The following is a 25,844-nucleotide window of genomic DNA, read 5'->3' as shown; positions in this document are numbered from 1 at the left end:
TTGTCCATCCAAAAATAAAAGAAAAGTCTCAGAGGCTGTGATGAAACAAAAGAAATCCAAGGACAGTTGTCGTGTCACCAACCACTACAAAAGGCTTACCAGAAAGGCATGACCTCCTGTTAAGAGTGGCCAATCGCGCTTTGTTAAACAATCCAGAAAGACGGTCACTGGAATCCTCCTCCAGATCACCAAAACAGCAGATAAGGATCTTCCAAACAATGGACCTTAATTAGGGTAGCTAAACCATTCAGGATAAGGCTTGGACTCATAATGGAAAATATGCAAAGAAAGAACGCCCCACATAGTGTAACATATATATATATATATATATATATATATATATATACAGTGAAGGAAATACATATTTGATCCCCTGATTATTTTGCAGGTTTGCCCACTCACAAAGAAATGATCAGTCTAAAAATCGAATGGTAGATGTATTGTAACACTGAGAGACAGAATAGCAACATTGGTGATAGTTTGGTAGCCCAGTCCAGCCTTGTGTAGGTCTACAATCTTGTCCCTGACATCCTTGGACAGCTCTTTGGTCTTTACCATGGTAGAGAGTTTGGAATCTGATTGTTTGATTGCTCCTGTGGACAGGTGTCTTTTATACAGGTAACAAAATGAGATTAGCAGCACTCCTTTTAAGAGACTGCTTCTAATCTCAGCTTGTTAACTGTATGAAAGACACCTGGTAGCCAGAAAACCTGCTGAATGATAGGGGATCAAATACTTATTTCCCTCATAAACATGCAAATCAGTGCATCATTTGTTAGACATGCATTTCTTTTGAATTTTTTGTTGCTATTCTGTCTCTCAGTGTTACAATACACCTACCATTCGATTTTTAGACTGATCATTTCTTTGTGAGAGGGCAAACATTCAAAATCAGCAGGGGATCAAATACTTATTTCCTTCACTGTATATATACACACACTCACCAGCCACTTTACTAGGTACACTTTGCTAGTACCGTGTTAGACCTCCTTTTTTTTTTTTTTGCCTTCAGAACTGCCTTAAAGTGGATGTGAAGGCCGAAGGTTTTTCACCTTCATGCATTCTTTGCATGAAGGTTAAATATATTCTGTGTGCAGCAGCTCCCCCAGCCCCACCTAATACTCACCTAAGCCCCCTCTTGATCCAGCGATCTGCACTGGAGTCTCGGCTATCCTGGGACACCCTCTACTCATTGGCTGAGACAGCAGCGGGAACCATTGGCTCCCACTGCTGTCAATCACTGGTAACGGGAAGAGAGAGGGGGCGGGGCTGAGCCATGGCTGTGTGTGTAAATGGACAACATGGAGCAGCAGCTCTGGAGCACGCCCGCTTGGGTGCCCCCATAGCAAGCTGCTTACTGTGGGGGCACCCTCAATGAAATGCAGCTCCCTGACACCAGCAGCACTCATGCCGCCCCACAGATGGACACTGCCATCACCATGTTCAGTGTAGTCACTATGAATTTTTCTTTGTACTCCTCCCCTTTGCAATGCCATACAGTTTTGAAGCCATCTGTTCCAAAAACCTTTATCTTGGTGTTCTCACTCCAGAGTACAGAGTCCCAGTAGTCTTCTTCATTTTCAGCATGGGCCCTGGCAAATTCTAGGTGGGCTTTTTTGTGCATGAGCTTTAGGAGAGGCTTTCTTTGTGGATGACATCCATGCATGCCATTCCTCTTCAGTGTAAGCCGTATTGTGTCACGGGAAACAATCACCCCAGTTTGGCATTCTACTTCTTTAGCTAACTGCAGAAGATACTCATCTCGAGGTGTTAACTTCCGTTGACGGCCTGGACATCTCTGTGAGATGGTTGCAGTTCCATCTTTGTTAAATTTTTGTATCACTTTTGCTGATGAGTAAAACTTAGCTGATCTTCTTGTAGCCATCACATTTCTTGTGTAATGAAATTGTTTTCTTTCTCAGGCCTTGTGACATCTCTTACATGCGGTGCCATTACTGACAGCATGAAATGGGAAGGGGTTTTCTTAAGTAATGCCCTTTTATAATCAACTGCCTTCTAGACACCTCTTTAATGAATAATTAGACTCACCTGTATTTGAATACTTGTTAATTATAAGTTTTTGTGTAAAATTTAGCTTTGCTCCTAAGACTTTCATTGGAGTGTTTTCATTTTTGCAAAATGATCTTGAATGATTTTGTTAGGAAAAATACTTTTTGTGGGTGCAAATTAACAATCAACGGCCTGCATTTATGGGAGTATTTTGTAATATAGTATCCCATAGAAAATGTTGATTTTTTTAAAGGAAATGGAAGGTTTTCTGACAAATATGTTGGGGTATACTCATTTATGCTGAGCACTGTATATGTATGTGTGAATGTATATAATATATATATGCGTGTGTGTGTGTGTGTGTGTGTATGTAGTTGGGTCCATATATGTTTGGACACGGGCACAATTTTTGATTTTTTCAGGTATTGCCCAAAACATATTCCAGCTATAGTTCTATAATGGATATGATCTAAAAGTGCACACTCTCAGGTTTTATTTGAGGGTATGTACATCCAAATTGGAAGAAGGGTTTAGGAATTACAGCTCTGAAGAGTAGTCATCCCCCTTCTTTAAGGGACCAAAAGTAATTGGACAATTGAATCAAAAGCTGTTTCATGGCCAGGTGTGGGCTACTCCTTCGTTATGTCTTTATCAATTAAGCAGGTAAAAGGTCTGGAGTTGATACTAAGAATGGTATTTGCATTTGGAATCTATTGCTGTGAACCTACATCATGCGTTCAAATGAGCTGTACATTCAAGTGAAACAGGCCATTGTAAGGCTTCAAAAACAAAATAAATCCATCAGAGAGATAGCAGCAACATTAGGAGTGGCCAAATCAACAGTTTGGTACATTCTGAGGAAAGAAGAGTGCACTGGTGAGCTCAGCAACATGAAAAGGCATGGACGGCCACAGAAAACAACAGTGGTAGATGATCGCAGGCTCCTCTCTGTGGTAAAGAAAAACCCATTCACAACATCCAGACAAGTGAAGGACACTCTCCAGGAGGTGGGCGTATCATTGTCAAAGTCTACAATCAAGAGAAGACTTCACGAGAGCAAATACAGAGGGTTCACCACAAGGTGCAAACCATGCATAAGCCTGAAGAACAGAAAAGCCAGATTAGACTGCCAAAAAAAATCTGCAAAAGCCAGACCAGTTCTTGGAAAAGCATTCTTTGGACGGATGAAACTAAGATTAATCTGTACCAGAATGACGGGAAGTGTGGAGAAGGCTTGGAACAGCTCATGATCCAAAGCACACAACGTCATCTGTAAAACATGGTGGAGGCAGTGTGATGGCATGGGCATGCATGGCTTCCAGGGGCACTGGGTCATTGGTGTTTATTGATGATGTGACAGAAGACAGAAGGAGCCGGATGAATTCTGCAGTGTTTACAGATATACTGTCAGCCAAGATTCAGCGAAATGCAGCAAATTTAATTGGATGGCGCTTCACAGTACAGATGGACAACGATCCAAAACACACTGCAAAAGCAACCAAGGAGCTTTTGAAGGAAAAGAAGTGGAATATTCTGCAATGACCAAGTCAATCACCTGATCTCAACCCAATTGAGCATGCATTTCACTTGCTGAAAGCAAAACTAAAGGCAGAAAGACCCACAAACAAAGAACAACTGAAGACAGCTGCAGTTAGAGCCTGGCAAAGCATCAGAAAGGAGGAAACCCAGTCTTTGGTAATGTCCATGGGTTCCAGACTTCAGGCAGTCATTGCCAGTAAAGGATTCTCAAAAAAATGTTAAAAATGAACATTTTATTTGATTATATTCAATTGTCCAGTTACTTTTTTTTCCCCTTGAAAAAGGGGGGACGGCTACTATTAAGAGCTGTAATTCCTAAACCCTGCCTCCAATGTGGATGTACATACCCTCAAATTAAACCTGAGAGTGTGCACTTTCAGGTCATATCCATTATATAACTATAGCTTGAATATGTTTTGGTAAATACCTGAAAAAATCTAAAATTGTGCCTGTGTCCAAATATATAGACCTAACTGTATCTATCTATATATATATATAGCTATAGCTTTCCATTAGGAGACTCCAGAAGAAGTAAAGGAAAGCTCTAAGGACTGATGGAGTGGAGAAAGTTAAGTAAACCTTTTCACTCGACTGCACCCCATTGTATAACAGATTTAATGCATGCAACAAAAGCTCCCTCCAAAGCGACATGCAATTCTTCCAGGCAGCCTCAGGCACCAATAATCCTATTAAAAGGAGAAGCGAGGGATTTCGGCAAGCAGGGCCATGAGGTACATCTGAAAGGAACAGCGTTGACTGAAGACCGAAGGGAAGGACCAGCGCATACAATTAGCTGTAAATGTGCTAAATATTATTATTCCTGATATGTGTATTCAGCCATGCAAACTAGTTCCCCCAACTAACTGCTGGTCATAGATTAGAGCACTGACTGGTGAATATTTGTCCAACTTCAATTAATATGGCTTATACCTAAAACCTTTGCTGCACTTGATGCCATGCAGGGATGGTTGGAAAGTATTTCTCAGAATGAGGTCCTTGATGGTGACGACAGTGGACCATGCCTGCTAAATATGTGTTAACCGCTTTTCCACCACCCTATAGTAGAGCTACTGCTACAGGGTGGCAGGGCTGCTCCCTACCCATTTACGGGTAGAGCGCATGTGCGCCGCCCTACCCACGCCGCCATTGGCTGCTAGGGATGTCAATCACTAGGTCCCGGCCAGAGTTTCCCCACCGGCACCCGGCGATCATTGAGAGCAGGGGCGTTCCTAAGGTTGGTGTCGCCCGGTGCGATAAACCTTGGTAACACCCCCTCCCAACGATCCCCGCAGAATGGATCGGATCTGCGGATTGAGCATAATGAATCGAACTCCGATCCATTATGCTCCTCAATCCGCAGATCCGATCCATCCTGTGGGGATCGTCAGCTTTCTTTACAACTTACCCTTTCGTGGAGCGGGTCTGGTGTCACCCCGCATAGGTTGCATGCCGACGATCCCCGCAGAATGGTTTCGATCTGCGGAGTCCGATCCATTATGCTCCCCAATCCACAGATCAGATCCATCCTGCGGGGACCGTCGGTTTTGCTCCACGAAAAGGTAAGTTGTAAAGAAAGCCGACGATCCCCGCAGGATGGATTGGATCTGCAGATTGCGCATATTGGATCCGATCCATCCTGCGGGGATCGTTGGCTTGCTTTACAGCTTACCTTTTCATGGAGCGGGTCCGGTGTCACCCCATGCAGTAGGTGTCACCCGGTGTTGGCCACACCCCCGCCACCTGTCTTGGAACGCCACTGGTCGGTAGAGTCCTGTGTGTAAACAATGCGTCTCGCTCTGCCAGCAAGGACATGCTGCTTTGTATTTCTCTGCACAGCAACTTGTGTGTCCATTGGCTGTCCATGTGACAAAGCAAGAGCATAATTGGGAGACAGGGACGGAGCATTGCCACCGGTAATTACCTGAATAAGAATTATCATTTCAGAATAGCTAGATAATAACCCTTTTGCTGTCATTTATGCATTTTTTTTGCACATGTATTAATCATTTTAGTCTTAAAGATTAGTTTAAACCCCCAAACGGTATATATTTTCTGAAAACAGAGACCCTGGAAAATAAAATTATTAGTTCCTATATTTTTGTTTTAATATGATATTTCCACGCTATTTTAATTATTTAAATTTTTAATTATTTCAAATATTAACGATTTATCAAATGCAAATTATCAGTAAAAAGTGTGTTAAAGTTAATTTTAGTGCACAAAAATGCAATATATGAGCTAATTTTTGGTCAAATATAAAAAGATGAAGTTGTGCCAAATATATTGATACCCAAAATGTAATGCTCATGAATGTGAAATAGAGGTAGTTATTGGTTTAGAGTTAAAGTAGTTCTAAAGCTTTATGTTTTTTTTTTTTACTTTATTGCATTTTCTGCATTAAGGGAAAAAAAAAATCACACCGCCTCTTCTGCCCCTCACCTCCCCAACACTTATGGTACCCGACTCCTGTCACAGCTCAGCACTGCTCTCCTCATTTCCTGGTCTCACAGGAAATAAGCCATAGACTTCTGCTGCTGTCAGTCAAACTCCTGTTAGGAGGGAGCAGGGGTGTGGTTTATCAGCACTGTGTGCGTCTATGCTTGAGCATGGCTCAGGAGCATGCACCCACAGGGTGCCTCCTGACTTGCTAAGGAGGCACCCAAAGAAGGGAAAAGGAGACAAGGCCAGAAGTGTAGTGCCAGTAGAGGAAGTAAGGTGCTTCTCTGTTTAAAATATTTGCACAAAGTGGATAAGTATTGTATCTTTTTTATTATTTATTTATTATTATTATTATACAGGATTTATATAACACCAACAGTTTGCACACCGCTTTACAATATAAAGGGAGACAGTACAATAACAATACAATTCAGCACAAGAGGGTTAGGAGGGCCCTGTTCCTGAGAGTTTACAATCTAATTGATTATTTTAAACAAAAAAATATAGTTCATATTTAGTATCACTTTAACCATGAATAATGACCCTAGGGTGCATGCTTCAGGGTCCTTGGAAGCGATCCAGCTGTTCTGCAGTTGACAGACCAATCCCATCTGAAAGTCAACAGTCGGCCTGTGAAACTTCAACACATTACAGGCTTCTGTAATAGCCAGGAGTGTGTGTTTGTGAAACCCCCTGCTGCTGTTGACCTATGACCTACATTGGTGGCAACAAATGTATTAAAAGCTGCAAATTTTTAAAATATTGAAAACTTACAGTAATATGTTGCAGCTTGTGTGATATATTAATCTGGTCACCATCATATATATTTTCTTTCTAAAAAAAATGTTTAAAAAGAGTTTTCTCTTAAAATATTTGTAAAAAATGATTACATTTTTTTTTGTAATTTATATTATTCTATTTATTATATTCTATTTTACATATACTTCAATCTGTTCACAATCGTATTTATTTTCTTATAAAAAGAAGAAAGAAAATGCTTTAAAAAATCTCCCCTTAAGATATTTTTATAAAATTATTGCATATATATATATATATATATATATATATATATATATATATATAAAATTAATATTTTTATTATATGATTGTGATTCATATTCTCTCTCTCTCTGTGTGTGTGTGTGAGTGTGCGTGTGTGTATATATATATATATATATATATATATATATATATATAGAAAGAGAGATGTGTGTGTATATGTATGTATGTGTGTGTGTGTGTGTGTGTATATATATATATATATATATATATATATATATATATATATATATATATTTTTTTTTTTTTTATATATTTTAAGGGGCAATTCTTTTTAAAAAATTTTACTTTTTTTTTAAGAAAATATATATGATTGTGGTCAGATTAAAGTATATGTAAAATATATTTTATTTAAAAAACAAAAGTTTCTCCGTAAAATATTAAGAACATTTCTTTTTAAAAAAATGGCATATTTATATTTTTATATCATATATTTTCATATACTTTAATCTGATTATAAAAGAAAATGCTTTAAAAAGAGTTTCCCCTTAAAATAAAAATTAAGTGAATATTTATATTAATTATTTTTATTATATTAAAAATGTTGTGGATCTGGAATCTCAGTGTAGGTTAATCGTCATCATGGTCACTGTACACAGACACATCCTGCAATGAACCGGAAATAGACCCCGCGCTCCAATTCACTGAACACTAATACGGATCTCCTGATACAAATCCTGGGACAATGCTTAATGCTAGCATCTCACTGTTTGAGATCTGTGCATTCATCTGAGCTAAGAGCAAACAGAGAGGAAATTTAATCTTAAAAATGAATCTACATGTATAAAATTACATTAACTTATGCCAGGATTAGTATTGGAAATGGGTTTCCGGCTTTAAAGTAGTCAGTGAGCAATGGATAATGTGTGCCGGAGTTGCTTAGGCTTTATTCATAATATTGTTAAAGTAGTCGTAAGCCGGCCAAGTTTTTTATTTTTATCACTGGGGCAGCACATAGCTAGGGTCACAAAGGGTGTTTATTTCTTAATGTATTTTTTTTTTAGATATACTATGTGTAAAATAGACCAACTTGATATGAATAATCCGTGTATATTAACATTTTTTTGAAAACCCAACCACTAATATCTCATATACACTTTTACATGTTAATGTAGTTTTAAAAGTAATTTTCAATTTCCTCTTTAAATCTGCAGCTTTTATTAAACTAATACCTGGTGATCCTGCTATGAATGTCTTTGTACAGGCATTTCTTATGATAGGGTGACAACATGCTGTCCCTGTCTCCGAATCCATGCTCTTGCGTTGTCAACCTGGTGGAGATTATATTTAATGGAGACATGGCCTACTGTTGTCACCATCAGGAAACCCAACAAGTGTACGTAGATAGGAAATGGCTGCAAGAAGACTGAAAGGAGATCTTCAGCACTGTGTTGTTTACAGCGCTTCGCAATGGGTGTGCTTTACTGCTTTTTCTCATAATGCAACATATGAGTCAACTGACCCAAGTCATGCCATTTGTGCTGGAGGTGTAAAATGAGTTAGGCTCCATGTACACGGGACACTTCTGAACGATAGAAAACGTAGGTTAAAAAACATCTGTTTAGCCGTGTTTGCATACAGCGTTTATGTGCAGTTGTTTTAGAAGTGTTTTTTACAGATATGGACAGGAGAACCTCCCAAATGCCCAGAATGCACTGAAAAGTGGTAAATTATGAACCATTTCAGACTTTCAGAGAAATACAGAGAGTAGAAGCAGAGACAGCAGTATGTGTTGTGATTAACTTAGGTGTGAGTTGCTCATTAACATTTCTTTTGTTTCCAAGGGTGGGAAAGATATCTGGTGGGGGGAGTCATTAAGGTCACCTGGAAGGGGGTCTTCCTGAGGAATTTGAGGTGTGAATGGTCATTAACATATCTTTTTGTTTCCAAGGGTGGGAGAGGTCTGAGGTGTGAATTGGTCATTACAATGTGTGACAAGCTTGGTAGGAACATCCTGTGTTCAGTGTTTTGTCCATCTGGGTACCTTGAAAACGCTTTGCATGCATTTTTCATGATGAAAAAAGGCTCTGGACAGCATTGGGAACTGGAAGAGTTAAAAAAAAAAATTGGAGACACAAACGGTTATAAACGTGATTTGCTTCATTTAGCTGCGTTTACAAGCGTTTTGTGTTTGAAATGCTGATAAAATCGACTGTAAACTCAAATGCCTGTAAATGACTGTAAACAAACGTGTACATGGACACATAGGTAAACACTAGGGAGAGTTCAGGGGCTGCTGAAAAAAAAACCGCTGAACAGCTCCTAAATGTGAGTTTATCAGCTGCAGTGTACATGAGCCAGCTGCTGATCTCTCCTGTGATGGATGAACCTGGAAGTGCTCAGCTCTGATCTCTTCCAGGTTCAGAGTAGTCAATCCCAAGCCTCCCTGCCTGGGGAAGAAGCTGATCGAGCACAAAAAGAGTGCAGAGGGGATCTTGAAGGGGGCCCTACAGGCTGGACCAGCAATGGGCAAACTACGGCCCGCGGGCCGTATACGGCCCGGCGGACCTTTTAATCCGGCCCGCGGAGCTAGGCTCCCGCAAGGCCAGTGGTCGGCAAGCCGCGGCTCTTTACAAATTTAGATGCGGCTCTCCTGTGTGCCGGGCGCCCGCTCCCCTCCCTCCTCTCCCCTCCTCTCCTCTCGGATGGCCGCCCCCCCTCTCGGATGGCCGCCCCCCTCCCTCCTCTCGGACGTCAGGACTCTGCAGCTGTCAGGATGTAGGCGGGGCAGCCAGGATGTAGGCGGGGCAGCGTGACGAACTCCTCTCACAGTCCTCCCTGAAGACCAGAACGGCGCGGGAATACGAGAGGAACGCGCGGACCAAAGGTAAGTGAATTGACACAGGGGGGGGACTTACTATATGGGGGACTTACTATATGGGGGATGAATTACTATAGGGGGGACTTACTATATGGGGAATGAATTACTATATGGAGGACTTACTATATGGGGAATGAATTACTATATGGAGGACTTACTATATGGGGGATGAATTACTATATGGGGGATGAATTACTATATGGGGGACTTACTATATGGGGAATTAATTACTATATGGAGGACTTACTATATGGGGAATGAATTACTATATGGAGGACTTACTATATGGGGAATGAATTACTATATGGGGGACTTACTATATGGGGAATTAATTACTATATGGAGGACTTACTATATGGGGAATGAATTACTATATGGGGGACTTACTATATGGGGAATGAATTACTATATGGAGGACTTACTATATGGGGAATGAATTACTATATGGAGGACTTACTATATGGGGGATGAATTACTATATGGGGGATGAATTAATATGGGGGATGAATTAATATGGGGGATGAATTACTATGTGGGGGATGAATTACTATGTGGGGGATGAATTACTATGGGGGATGAATTACTATATGGGGGATGAATTACTATGGGGGATGAATTACTATAGGGGGGATGAATTACTATGGGGGACGAATTACTATATGGGGGACGAATTACTATATGGGGGACGAATTACTATATGGGGGACGAATTACTATATGGGGGACGAATTACTATGGGGGATGAATTACTATATGGGGGATGAATTACTATATGGGGGATTAATTACTATGGGGGATTAATTACTATGCTTACTATGGGGGAATATTACTATACTTACTATGGATGACACATACACATCATTCATCTACTCTTGGTCCGGCCCCCGGGTCCAATATATGAACCCATTGCGGCCCTCAAGTCAAAAAGTTTGCCCACCCCTGGGCTGGACTGATGTTAACTGAGGTTGTTTCTAAGATACTTATCAAGAGCCTCCTCTTTGGAATATATGTGCCTTGACTACTATGCTGTCTTTGTGGTGACTTACATCAGGTCTGGATGGTTCCCCATTGGGAATTTGGTCCTTCTATTTTAAGCTTACATATAGAAGACCGTTGGTTGTCTACTGAATGTTCCTGAATTTCCTGAGTGGTAGAGGCTTCACCTTGTCTTACTTCTTTGCACCTCTATGGACAACATGCACATGCTATGAATTCCAGTCTACCCTACTGGTGGGTATTACTCTATTAAAAATTAGGAGTGGGTTCCAGCGTTCTTATTCTGCCACATGTACTCCTGAAGAATGATTCCCAAAACGCGTTGAGTCCACATGTGAACGTTAATTGGAATCTTTGCATGTTGTGAAGCTCTATGTGGAGAGTCATTTTTAATGTTGTGTCATAGATTTTTTTATGGTATATTTTAAAGTTGTTTTTACGGTACTCCGTTTTTCTTTTATATGTCCACGCAAAGTCCAGGACTACGTTTTTCTTTTATATGTCCACGCAAAGTCCATGACTACATATTCTATTTCTAGTTGTGCATTATTTTTTGGGATCTGGACATATAGCACATACCATCTGGGTTTATCTTTTGCTATAGATGGGGTCTTAAAGAGAACCTGTCACATGCAATATTCTGCATACCTGGAGGGAGCACCAGAGCAAAAGATAGGATTCCAAATTCGTTTATTGAAATCGATCATTTCTTGAAGTGTTATATGGCCACCATAAAGCCGATACAAAATTGGATATACAATTGTTAATATAGGGAGAGTTCTGTATATCGCACATATATCTATATTGTGATGTCAGCCTAGAGCTGTGTCTGGGCATCCTCCAAGCTCCTCTCTTAACCCAAACTTCTGATTTTTGGTACTCCAATGAGCTGTAGACTGGGTCATTCTCACGTGCGCTGTTGGGCAAGGAATGACCTGGCCTGCATCTTTTGGGAGTACAAATAGCTGAAGTTTGGAAACTGAGTTAGAGATGAGTTTTGAGGATGCATAAGCTCAACTCTAGGCCAGCTTAACCTGAAAATGAGAGACTATCCTATGGTGGTTGTTGAGTACTGTCATGGAGATGTCTCTAAATATTTTTGGGCATGCAGTTCTTAAAGGATCAACTTGCATTGGCAACCCTTACTGCTGGTCCGTTCATAGAAACGTATGTTTTGCCAACCCAGAAACATTTGCATGGCCTCTTGAATCTCGAGCTGCTTGCAGCCTCTATTTGAGTAAGTAAACAGTTCAAATAAAGCAGAGCTGTACACCTGCCAGCTCGGGATACATAATGATTCAATAACTATTGCAGCTAATCCACCTACAATATTCATGCCTCTCTCCGAGATGACCTTTGTCTCCAGAAAAGTGTTAGACGCGTGACTGTTCACAGATAAGTGACAGACTACCATTAGTACTAATACTCGGCTGATAATTAACTTTCAAATCTGTTGAGTTATTAAGCCGCCGGAGGCCTGGCTATTGTGGACCTGCATAGAGAACAGCAGGTGCGTAGCTGTCCTACATCCAGACTGCTGTATTGCTAATGATTCTAAAATTGTATGTCAAGCAAAAGCATTTCAGGGACTTTATGAAGAATAACTGGAGTATCTGTGGCAACAAGACATATGACTGGTCTGTTTAAGCCAGGCTTTCTAAAACTTTTTACCCATAAGGAACTCTTGAATTAATTTTTAGGTCTAGGGGATCCCCTGCAAAAACCATTTTATCGATCAGTGGGGAAAAATGCACCTTACATTGGTTGCCAGTGGGAATTATGCCCCACTTACAATGGTGGTTGGGATGCCACACCTAAAGGCAGATCAACAGATCATTGGTGTCATACTGCTGGCTCTTTCAAGTGGCATTGGGTGCAGACTTTTGCAGGCACCATCAAATTGCAGATCGGCCAACTACAGCCCAAGGAACCCCTAGCAGTCTGATGGAACCCTAGTTGAGAATGGCTTCTCTAGGCAACAGTTTATTCTTTTGAGGAGATTGTCTAAGCATGCCATGAAAAGTTCTGGCAGCACAGTGGTTAGCACTTCTGCCTTGCTGCACTATGGGGATGCTACCTGCAGGAGTTTGCATGCTCTTCATGTGCTTGTGTGGATTTCCTCCCACGCTCCGAAGACACGCTGGTAGATTAACTGGCTCCTGTCTAAACTGGCCCTGGTATGAGTGTGAGGTAGGGACCTTAGATTGTAAGCTCCTTTGGGGCAAGGGCTGATAGGGATGTGCAGTATGTAAAGCACTGGGTAAACTGGGTAAAAACCCATAATAAATAAAATGAAAAAATGCACCATTGAAATACATATATGCTTACCATTGATGAGCTTGGGGGTGTTTGGATACGAGTCCGAAACAGACTGAGCTATCACACCATTAAGCTGTCAACACTGACAGCCAGTCATAGTCAGCAGAGACATTCCCCACCCTACAGTTGCATGTATATGCCCCTCTTGCATACGTGTGGCTGCGGGGCAGGGAATGGCACTGCTACCTATGATTGGCTGTCAGCTTTGACAGCCTCCTGGTGTGACAGCTTAGACCGGTTCTGACTCATGTCCAAACACTGCCGAGCTCATCTCTGATGCTTACTTAACAAAAGTTTTTTAATTCTTTGCAGCCAGATTTGTGTTTTACTTGCATTTTCTGGTCTGCACGACTAGACAGGTGACACAAACATGGGGGTTAAAGCGGAGTTCCACTCACCCTGTCAAAAATAGAAGTCAGCAGCTACAAAAACTGTAGCTGCTGACTTTTAAAAGAACATCCACTTACCTGTCCCTCGGTCCCGTGGACGCAGTCTGTTTCACCGGCCGTCCTGTATTCCAGGAGGCCGGCATCTTCAGTATGGGCACCTGGCTGTGACAGCTTGCGGCTTCACAGCCGGGTACCTACTGCGCATGGGAGAGTAGCGCTGCTCTTCATGAATGGTCCTGTAGTCTTCTGGGACCTGTCACGTGTCCCAAAAGACTACAGGGAGGGAGGGAGGACACCTTCTGTTTCCGATTGTCTAGGCGATCGGACCAGAAGTGGGAGCGGGTACCTTTCAAATTCGAGTACCCGCTCCCCCCTGCCCCCCCCAAAGGTGCCAATCTTTAATGGGGAGCTGTCCTTAAACCGGAACTTCCCCTTTTGGATGGAGCTCTGCTTTAACAAAGTCTGGCACATGAACAATGTGGCAATTTCTATATTTATTACAGCTACTTATATAGCACTGTCAGTTTACGCAGCACTTTTCATATATATTGTACATTCACATCAGTCTCTGCTCTCAAGGAGCGTACAATCTAAGGTCCCTAACTCACATTCATACATACACATACTAGGGCCAATTTAGACAGGAGCCAATTAATGGTGCCCAATGGTGTCAGTGGGAGAAATGGTGCCCCATCATTCATGTCAGTTGGATTAATAGTACCCCAGCATTTTGTCACTGAGAGGGATAGTGCCCCATCATTGGTGTCAGTGAGAGGAATAGGGTTATATAGGGTTGAAAATGTACGCAGTGCTTTTATGTATATTGTACATTTACATCAGTCCCTAATCCTCAAGGGGTGTACAATCTAAGGTCCCTAACTCACATTCATACATTTTAGGGCCAATTTAGACAGAAGCCAATTAACCTACCAGCATGTCTTTGGAGTGTGGGAGGAAACTGGAGTACCCAGAGAAAACCTACACAGCCACAAGGAGAACATGCAAACTCCCTACAAGTAGTGACGTGCTGGGATTTGACCTGACGACTCTAGTGCCACTAGGCGGAAGTGCTAACCACTTAGCCACTGTAATTCCCGTGCACATTTCTTTAGCATTTATGCTTCAAATAAAGAAAAACATGTCAGTTTGTTAAAGTAAAGATCATTCAAAAATGAAATCACGGTTACATGTAATTAGAAACTCTGAAAGACAGACAATCTACACCCAGTAATGATGTTTCTGGCGCAACAAACTGGCCACAGCTTATGGTTCATCTTGTATGTGGCCCTAGCACAGTGTAGCCCTCACTCATGTGGAATAGACTCCCTCAAGAGTTGGTTCTGGCCAGCTCAGTGGATTGCTTCAAGAAAGTCTTGGATTCTTTCTTAGATACACAGAATATAACTGGATACTGACATTTATAGGTAAAGTTGATCCAGGGAATATCCGATTGCCTTTCGGGGGATCAGGAAGGAATTTTTTTTCCCTGCAGGAGCAAATCGGATCATGCTTTGCTGTTTTTTTTGCCTTCCTCTGGATCAACTGTGGGTGTAGGATTATAACTTTTTTTTTTTTTTTTATGGTTGAACTGGATGGACTTTTGTCTTTTTTCAGCCAGACTAACTACTGTATGTAACTATCTTCATGTGTTTTCAACTGGAACCAGGGACTATATGTGGGGGGGATTCAGAAATTAAATGTTTAAGCTGTAGGGCAGCCAGGAGCAGAAGAAGGATGCCGGGAGAAGATCACAGGCCTATCAGGCTATGCCTTCCAGCTGATGAAAGAGAAGAATTGAGATCTGTTAATTGGGTGTATCTTCAATATAGTAGAAATCCATATAATCTTACCACCAACACTGTAAACTTGGTCAAAAAGCCTTTTTATAAGTTCTCGTGTATTCCACCAGTACAAGTTGTTGCCATGGAAACCTGCGTTCTTTCCTGTGCGTGCCGGACTTATTCAGCTCCAACATCCAGCAGCTTCACAACTTGCCTTCAAGAATGTAATAATGGTGGTTTATCTAATGAAGAGTGACAGTATACAATGGGGCTTTGTTGCTGGCAGAGGAAAGAAGCATTGTGCTGGTTCTATTAGTATCCAGGAGCCAGCGGGATTGATAACGTCTCAGAGATGGCAGCTGATCATAGACCTGCCGTTCTCCTGTTACATATAAACCAAAGTCATCTTTCATATCCACCAAGCCGCTTTCATTTTTACTAATGGGTTCAGCGTAGTAATCTGTGATATAGGTAGTTAATCACAGATGAGCAGATAGGGATGTACCCCTTTGTTCTGGTTTCAATTGGTTTTATAGAAATTTTCAAACCGTAAAGGAAATTAAAAGCCAAGCTTAAAACTTACCGGAACAAAAAGCAAGTTCATCGCCCAAGCCTATAAGGAACGCAGCCAAATTCTGAGGTTTAGTAGAACGCCAAGTGGTGTACACGGTATGGGTGTGCCTTTTTAAAGAAACTGTAAAGGGGATTACCTCTTGAGAAAACCATCAGGAGACCAGGAGATAATGGCAGCTTAAAGCGGAGTTCCACCCTCTGCTTATCTGCCTCCTCCCTTTCCACTGCCATATTTAACACCTTTTTGGGGTGAGGGGGAAGCAGGTACCTGGTTTTGACAAGTTCGACTTCCCCTGCAGCCCTCTGGGACATTTCACAAGTCTTAGAGACCTGCGGCCCGTTCACAAAGCGCAGCACAATTTGCGCATGCGCAGTAGGAAACCGTCTGCGAAGCCGTAAGGCTTCACCGCTGGTTTCCCTTAGTCAAGATGGTAGCGCCAGCACCCGACAGCCGATTGAAGAATTATCTTGGGTAAGGACACTGCTGGACACTTGACTTTTTCCTGTAATGTCAAACTTGACCCTCAACAGCCTCTTGTGATTCCTTACTGGTCACCGAGGCTGCCCATCACAGTTAACAACCAATAAGGGGAGCTAATTAAAGGGGTTGGAATCAAGCTTGCTTTGTTGATGAATTGCAAAAATTAAGGAAAAAAATTTACACAAAGCTAATATATTTTATCATTTCAAAGCTATATTGGTACCTATGGTGAAAGGATGAGCTGGAAGTCTTCGACACCATCTCTGTCTTCCACATATAATAACATTTTCTTTACCCGGTGATTTGACAACAATTCACAGCTTCAACCATGTGACTCCAATAAATAATACCATTGTAGACTTCTTGACACCAACATTGGAATTATGTAACTAGAACAGGGTGGTTCCACAACTATCACATCTCCCAACCTGTTCTTGGGCAATCAGTATCTGCTTTAACACATTCAGTAGTGATTGGTTAAAGTGATTGTAAAGACTCTTTATTTTTTTTTTTTAATTAAAATAAAAAATATGTTATGCTTACCTGCTCTGTGCAATGGTGTTGCACAGAGCGGCCCCTTACCTTTTTTCTGGCGTCTCCCACTGGCACACTCTGCTCCTCCTTTTCTGTGGGAGCCTCCATAAAAAACCATATGCGATGGGTGCACCCATGTGGGAGCCCCCCTGAGGCGGGCTGTGTGCATCCATAGACACACACAGTGTAGCTTGCCCCTGCTCCCTCCTCACAGGGTTTGACTGAAAGCAGTAGGAACCTATGGCTCCCACTGCCGCCTGAGTCTCCTGTGAGACCAGGATGAGAAGACCAGCAGTCAGGACAGCACTGGATCGCTGATAGGCTGAAGTAAGTGTTTGGGGGGCTGGAGGGGGGTTACCTTAAAACAAGGAATGTTAGAAAACTGTTAGAATTTAGAACCACTCTAAGGTGTCGATATTACCTGCATGAATATAAATATGGGGGGATCTTATTGGCACTCATTTGAAGTGAAGGAGCTGCTTGGATAAACAATAAAACATCTTTAACATTACAGAACCAGTTTAATTGAATGTAACGAACTTCTAATAGCCAATTTAGACATCGACCAGAAAATGATAGGGGAACAAAGTGTTTAACGTGTAGCTAGAGTTAAATGGTTTTTCCTTTTCTTAGTTTACAAGTAGGGAATTGTAATTACCCTGGAGAGTTCCTTTTTGCTGTCTCTGTCCTTTTGGGGAGATACTCTTTTACTTTCTGTTCGAGAAGTAAAAGTAAAATTCTGCGTAGGGACCCAGCTCTAGACAGATGAGTCCCTATTTTAAATTTATGTTCCAGCTAGGCTGTGGTCAACCTGAGCTTAGAATTGTTTTAGTTCCATTTTGGTTGGGTTTTCTCCTGAGCTTAGACTATTGTTTACTTCTGCCTGTTTCAGGGAAATGTTTCTAATAGATACAGCAAGAAGATACAATAGTATAGAACATTTATATCTCCTTGCCAAGCTATTAGGAAGTTTATTGCCAGAGGTGCAAGCTGGGAAGGCATATAAATACTTGGGGTGACCTTCCAGAAGGGTCTTTGCCCCCTGGTGTGATGGAGTGCTGGAGGTCAGTGCTTCCCAAGCTTGCTGCCTAGGCGGAGGGCCTTTGCTAGAAAGGAAGCCTGGGTCCAGGGTGGATTTGATTTAAATCAAACTGATTTAAATCACGATTTAAATCATGATTTAAATCACTAGTCAGTAAGGCTTGATTTAAATCCTAGTTTTCTACATAAAGACTCATTCTTGCTGGTATAACTTTAATATACAAGTAGATGAAGATTTTTAGAATAACAACTTTTCATATTAGTTTTTTTATCCCCAGTTTAATAGGTTAATCATTCATATTTGGACAACTTTTCTGTTGTACTTAGGAAGGAGAAAAATAATCATTACCCTAATAACAAAAATTTAAATAGATTTATTCATCTGAAACAATAACATTCCAGCATATGGTATTTGCTTAGACAAACTTCCAAGTTTGTTAACTAATCTGGCTAAACAAAATATATATATTTTAAGAAACTTAGACTGTCAGCCCCTCCTCCTCACACTTAGTTTCACTTTCTTCTTGTGCAGATCTATTCCACTCCAAACAATCAGAAAAATATTGTTTCTATTCTATTCACTGAACTTCTTGAAACTTAGCACTGAAGGGGTTGATTCTGTATTCATAGGTTTGTAGAAGTTAGGATGAAGGTCTTTTTCTTAACTCTGTTCATGTTATAACATTTTTGCTGTGAAGAAGAGGCATGTGATCTCCGCTGAGTCAAATTCAGTTTTGAGAACTGCAAAGTAAACCGAGCATCTGTGATAATATCTTGTAGGCAGAGAAACTGCCCAATAATCTTACAAAAACCTCTGGAAGAGCATGACATTGTGAATGGATTCATGGAATTTATTTACCAAAAAAATTAAACATATACAGCCTTATTCTACATATTAAAAAACTAATCTTTATTTCATGATGGAATAACCTTTGGATGGTAATATATTTTCCTCAAAAAGCATTTTATACAAAAAAATCCGATTTAAAATCAAAAAAATCCGATTTTTAAATTTTTTTAAAAAAAATCATTGATTATTATCCACCCTGCCTGGGTCTAAGGCTTGGCCATACACTATACTATTTTCAGTCCAATCGTTTAGATTTACCTTCAACTATGTAGTGCAAGGGCCTGCCTAATTGGATACAACTGAAATTGTTGTTTAGGTTGGACCTCATATTATATGGTTTTTGGTAAATCTAAAGCAAAATTCTCAAGAAAATTGTATAATGTATGGCCAGCCTTAGGCCTGAAAGGTCTTGTTCCATTTTGCTGAAGCACCTGGGGAATGGTGTCCTACTAAATGATGTTCTTGAAGAGCTGGGTACAGGCTGTTGTTGGTGTACGTTCCAAAAAACGAACAGAAATTCCCAGCTCACTTATTAGCCAGCTTGCAACAAACTGAATTGCCCTGTCTAACCGTTCATGTTAAAAAACAAGGAGTTTAGTTTGCACACATTTTCAAATATATGCGTAAGCTGCTGCAGCTACTTCACGGCACCCCAGTGTACTGCAGTCCTAACTGTATAGTTTTAAGAGTCTCCCAAATTGGAGCACAAATATAATAATGTATTGATTTAGGGCAGGTATGCCTGAAGGGGCCCCACTTTAAAGGTATAGGGACGCACTGGACAACCAGCAACAGCACAATGGCAGCTAAGGGTATCCAGTGCATCCCTCCACAAATTAACTAGCTGTACAAACAAATGGCAACCCCAGCCTATAACTAGCATTTGCAGCAAGGAGCACATGGAAGAGCAATGCATGTAAAAACTGCCAACAAACTCAAACAAACCAAATTGACTCCGACAGTTCACGCTAAGAACAAGGGGCTTGGTTTGCACACATTTGCAAATATATCCGTAGTGTGAACTGTTATGGTCAATTCAGTTTGTTGCAGCTTGGCTGGTAAGTGAGCTGGGAATTTTTTGTTTGTTTTTTTTTTGACAAGCTTTGGCCTTCCATATACTCCTTGCTGCAAAGGCTAATCATAGGTTTGGGGGGGGGGTGGACATTGCGGAGTAGTCCAGTCTACTTGCTCCAGAAGGTATTGTGCTGCTTGAAGCTGCTCAACAGTCTGAAGAGTACAGATTGCCAGTCTCGTCCTAAGTGTCCATAACCTCTAATGACCAGGGGCGGACTGACCATTCGAGCACTCGGGCACTGCCCGAGGGCCCGGGGTCAGTAGGGGGCCCCAAGAAATGCCCCTGGTACCTTTTCTATAGGCTTTTTTGAGTGTGGGCAAGGACACAGGGGCCCCATGATCCCCTATTGCTCGGGGGTCCCATGAGTTGTCAGTCCGCCCCTGCTAATGACTGTTGGCATTGGAGAGGTTTAGAGCTGCTTTTTGGGTATCCTGTGCCCTATCCCTCTCTCCTCCAGTGTATTGTGCTCTAATAGACTCTCTCAAGATTCCAAGTGACTAGCACCAAATTTCTTGTACCCCACAAAGAGTCAAGGATTCAAGTCTAAGGTTTGAGATACTAGCCCACCAGTTTTAAGGGGGTTCTACATCTGTAAAGTGAAGAGATGACCATATTAACCAGAACAGGTGTCCTATTGGAAGATGTCCCCACTATTCCTGCTCTCATAACTTTAACACTTTGGATTCCCATCAACTTCTGTTCTGTGAAAGTGATCACCAGGACAAATAGAGGAGGTGAATATTTCCAGTGGGGACACAGATGGCAACCAAAAGTAGCAGAGAAAGCTTTAACCCTTCCATACTCTACTCAAAACTAATAAAAAAAAATATTTAGTTGAAGATTCTCTATACTTTTCTGTTGCATAGGCTGAAGAAGATGCATGCCCATCAAGTTCAAGTTTAAAAAAAAATAAAGGACTTTGCCAGTGTTCCAGAACCTGGAAGCAATTTTGCTAATTTGTGTAATTTTAATCCGATTGGACGAATATTGTTTTGTCTTTGACCAGCCTGACTCATAAGCCGTGAGTGTAGAGCCAGAGGCTACGGAGCAAACATAAGAATGCCTCATACATTAATGCAAGTATAGATGTCATTACATATGGTTGTGCTAACGTATCAGCAGTTTTGAACACAAAATTGACTAGTTTTACTTGCTTTTTAACAGGAAACCCTTGAATATCCTCAGTGTGAGGACGCTGCCTACCCCTATGTGTGTGCAGCCCTATAATGATGAGGAAGTATATAGTGTATCGCTCTCTAGTGGACACTAAATGTACTGCATAAATGTGCAAGTGACTGTTTAAAGTATGGCTCACAAACTGAAGATTTGCCATGAAGAAAAGTGTGCCTAAGCAAGACCAGGGCCAGATCTACCCTATCTGGTCTGGGGGTGCAGCAAAAAAAGGCAGGGGGCATAATGCCAACACTGTGTGTGAGCCACTGAGAGGCTGTCACACAGTGTCATGACCTGGGAAACACTAGTATGTATCAGGCTGACACAGAACCTGTCCTCCTTATATCAGATGTCCCTATCAGAATCCCTCTTTAAATCAGGAGTCCTCATTAGATGTCTCCTTTACATTGAGTTCCCCCTTACATCAACTGTTCCTATGAGAGTGCCCCCTTACATTAGGGTCCCTCTGAGAGTGCCCCCTTACATCAGGGTCCCTCTGAGAGTGCCCCCTTACATCAGGGTCCCTCTGAGAGTGCCCCCTTACATCAGGGTCCCCATCAGAGTGCCCCCTTACATCAGGGTCCCCATCAGAGTGCCCCCTTACATCAAGGTCCCCATCAGAGTGCCCCCTTACATTAGGGTCCTCATGAGAGTTCCACCTTACATCAGGGGTTCCCATAAGAGTGCCCCCTTACATCATAAGTCCTATCAGATTCCCCATCAGAGTGCCCCCTTACTTTAGGCGTCCCATCAGAGTCCCCATCAGAGTACTCCCCTTACATGGGTTGTACCCATCTGTGTGCCTCCTTGCATCAACTGTCTGCATGAGACTGGCTCATGGATTAGTGTATGCATTGTCAGAGATCTTGGGGGCACAGCTAAAATCTAAGTGGGCACAGCCCACCCCAGCAGCCCCCTAGATCTGGCCCTGAGCAAGACCCTGAAAAATTACCTATTCCCTTGAATTCCTCCTGAAAAATAATAGTACTGTTATAGTACCAGACATATGATTGTGCCTAGGTTGGATAACCGCAAACACAGATTTTGCCTAACAGCGGGATCACAGGCGTTGAGTGTGGCTGGTGCACATGTGCAGTACACACAAAAATGTTTTAAAATGTCTGCTGAGGTGGACAGGTCTCCATACTGTTTGTTTTAACTACAATGGTCAGTCTTCATTTTTTCTTAAATTAAGGAGAGAACATTTCTGGGATGCCTGCTCTATGTTGTATTGTCAGTTTACAAGCTCTGACATAGGTTTAGGGGCACTGTAATGCAATAATCATGGTTCCTTTAAAATTGGTGTCCACTGCGACAAGCAGACATTGACCGTCTCCTGTAGTTGTCAGCTCTGCCTTCTTCTGCAGCTTTTCAATTGGCAGATCACTGTGGCTTTGATAGCCAATAATGGGACCAGTATGATGACCAGTGCCTTAGAATTCCAATGGGTATTTCTATTTTACGATATTGCTACAAGTTTGCATTAGTTCCTTGGAGGTTTCAACAGGAGTGGTCCTCTGAGTCCCCAGTTCCATCCCCATGCCATGACTGTAACAAGCCACCTCTGTGTTCCTAAAGGTACAGGCCAACCAAAACGGATATTTTGGTTTTTTTGTATGCGCCACAGTGTTCCTCCATCCAGCAGTAATTGTGTATCTATAGGGGTCCCTTTAGGTGAGATCTCTGTGCCCAGTTCTTGGGTCTGCACACCTATAAGGGGCTCTCACTCTTCCTACTGGATTCCTATTTATTTTAGATTATGTAGAATGTAACATTAGGACCTGAAAAACACAGAAGAGGATGAGAATACCCAAATCTGGGATTTATGGCAGAGCGATCTTGCTGTTGAGTATCCAGGACATATAAGAAACCAGAGCTTGATTCAGCCCATCAGAGTCCATAATATTACTTTTAGGCATAGAGTGTAACATTAGGAGCTGGAAAACACAAAGGTGGGTGAGAACACCCAAAATTCCGAGGTGGGCAAGAACGGCTGGGATTTATGGTTGAGAGATCTCTTTTATTTGGAGTTTCCAAGACCTATAAGAAACTAGAGCTTGATTCTGCACATCAGGATCCATAATATTACTTTTATGTGTAGAAATGTAACATCAGGAGCCAGAAAACACAAAGATGGGCAAATATACCCAAAACTTCCAGGTAGGCAAGACTGGTTGGGATTTATGGCTAAGTGATCTCTCTTTTTGGAGTTTCCAAGACATAAAAGAAACCACGGCTTGGCTCCACCCACCAGGGTCCATAATATTACTTTAAGGCGAATAATGTAACATTGGGAGCCAGAAAACACAAAGGTGGGCGAGAACACTCAAAACTCCAGATAGGTAAGAGCGGTTCAGATTTATGTCTGTACGATCTTGCTGTTGGAGTTTACAAGACCGGGGTGGACTGACAACTCATGGGACCCCCAGGCAATAGGGGATCATTGGGCCCCTGTGTCCTTGCCCAAACTCAAAAAAGCCTATGAAAAAGGTACCAGGGGCATCTCATGGGGCCCCCTACTGACCCTGGGCCCTCGGGCAGTGCCCGAGTTTCCAAATGGTCAGTCTGCCCCTGTACAAGACATTTAAGAAACCAGGGCTTCACTCAGCCCATCAGGGTCCATAATATTACTTTTAGGTGGGCCTACTGTTTACATTATCTAGAAGGTCACTGGTTATTTTAACTGGCCAGGATACTGAAATATTAGCTGGTGGGTGGACCCGTCCTCTAAAAATTGGATATGTACAACTATAATTTTTGAAGAGCACTGTGATATTATAATACTTTATGTGCATAATACATGTAAAATGCAGATACATCTAATATGGCCCATGGCCTATGAGGCCTCTTGGATGTGTAAATATGCCCAGTTTTACATTGTACTGTCCTATGCCCAGGTTCATGAGGCCTGTGAGTTCAGCTCACACGTTTTGGAGGTCTCGTCTAGAGCACAGATGAATGAGACGGGTAGTCAGAGGTTTGTAGGGTCTGTCTGGCATACTTGCTATTCTGAAAGCATCTTATGTAGACTGGAAGAGTCTCTGTACGGCAAGAAAGACATGCTGACAACATTCAGCTGACAATGAAGTTATTTCAGACTGAACTGTAATGACACCGTGTCTGGATGACCGGATAACACAATTGATTTAAGTATTGCTGAACCAAGTGTGAGCAGATATGAGATTCCTAGCGCAGAGATTTGGGATAAATATATTTCTAGCAGATATAGAACAGTTGCAGACGAGTAAACTGAATTGGGAAACCAATACTTCTATTTAGGAAAGAAAGTGCTAAAGACTAAGGCCTGCTTTACACCCATCCAGTTTGCATTTTGTCCATTTTGCATTGCTTTTTGCGATGCATTTTGTGTTTTTTCATGCACATTTTTGATGCTTTCTTTTTAATTCATTGTGCTTTTTTTTGGGGGGGGGGGGGCAACTTATTGCTGGGCAGATTAAAAACATGTTTTCTGCAGCTTCTCCATTGAAGTCTATTGAACCAAAAACGCAAAGTTTTGCATTTAAAAAGTCCCTGACCCTTTCAGCGGTTCAAAAAAGTAAAAAATGTGAATGTGTTCCATAGGAAACCATGTGAAATGGACTGTAGCGCATTTCTGCAAAAAGCACTAAAAACTCATAGGTATGAACCAGGCCTAAGAGGTACTGTATTTTTCGCTCCATAAGACGTACTTCCCCCCCCCCCCCCAAAAAAAGGGGGGGAAATGTTGGTGCGTCTTATGGAGCGGCCGGTCCGGTATTGCCGCCGCCGCCTTGTGAGAATACCAGGCCGGCTGCTCCGCTCTTCTCTGCAGCAGGACCTTACCTGTTCCTCGGTCCAGCGCTGTGCAGTCTTCCCACACCGGCATCTTTAGTGTGCGCTCTCGGCTGTGACAGCCAGGTGCCCACTGCACATGCACGAGAAATGCTGTACTTTGTGAATGGCCCAGCGTCTTCTAGGACACATGACAGGTCCCAGAAGACGCCGGGCCATTCACAAAGCGCAGCGCTTCTGCAGAATTTTCCACATTGAAACATTTGAATTGCAGGCAGTATTATTATTATTATACAGGATTTATATAGCGCCAACAGTTTGCTCAGCGCTTTACAATATAAAGGGAGACAATACAGCAACAATACAGTTCAATACAAGAGAGTTAGGAGGCCCTGATCCTTGGAGCTTACAATCTAAGAGGGAATATAGCCCGAGAACATTTGATTTTGCCCCCTTCATACAGAACCAGGGGCGGACTGACCATTTGGAAACTTGGGCACTGCCCGAGGGCCCGGGGTCAGTAGGGGGCCCCATGAGATGCCCCTGGTACCTTTTTCATAGGCTTTTTTGAATTTGGGCAAGGACACAGGTCCCCTATTGCCCGGGGGCCCCATGTGTTGTCAGTCCGCCCCTGTACAGAACACATTTAGATACCGTTTTGAAGGATGAACGGCTGTGCACATTTTTTACAATTATGCCCCTAAAAATATGTTCAGTTTACTCTGTAATCCCTATGGTGCTGCTTCCACGTCACATGATTCTTCACTATGTAACTTCCATTTGCAGTCCCAATGTCTAAATTGCTTTGCTCTGATTGCACACCTATGGGACTGATTCAGTAGGGACCATGTTGGACCTCTGCAGATTGACCACTGCTTTCACAAATGGAGCAAGGGTCCTTCTCCTCAGGGGACAGACTTTCCTACACAGACTGCGGCTCCTTTAGAAAGAAAACAAACTTGGTAAGATTGAACATATATAGGAGCACAACAGG

General features: G+C 42.1%; 1 protein-coding gene across 3 annotated transcripts in view; it reads left to right on the top strand.

The window, feature by feature from the left end:
- NEDD4L (NEDD4 like E3 ubiquitin protein ligase) overlaps positions 1–25,844 on the top strand; it is a 635,056-nt gene that overhangs the window by 111,295 nt on the left and 497,917 nt on the right. The gene's annotated exons all lie outside the window — the stretch shown is intronic.

The sequence above is a fragment of the Staurois parvus genome, unplaced genomic scaffold (genome assembly GCF_062004578.1).
Source record: "Staurois parvus isolate SC_StPar_1 unplaced genomic scaffold, SC_StPar_1.0 ptg000310l, whole genome shotgun sequence".
NCBI lineage: Eukaryota > Metazoa > Chordata > Amphibia > Anura > Ranidae > Staurois > Staurois parvus.
Note: the sequence above shows the minus strand (reverse complement) of the source record. Positions and strands in the feature narration are given on the sequence as shown.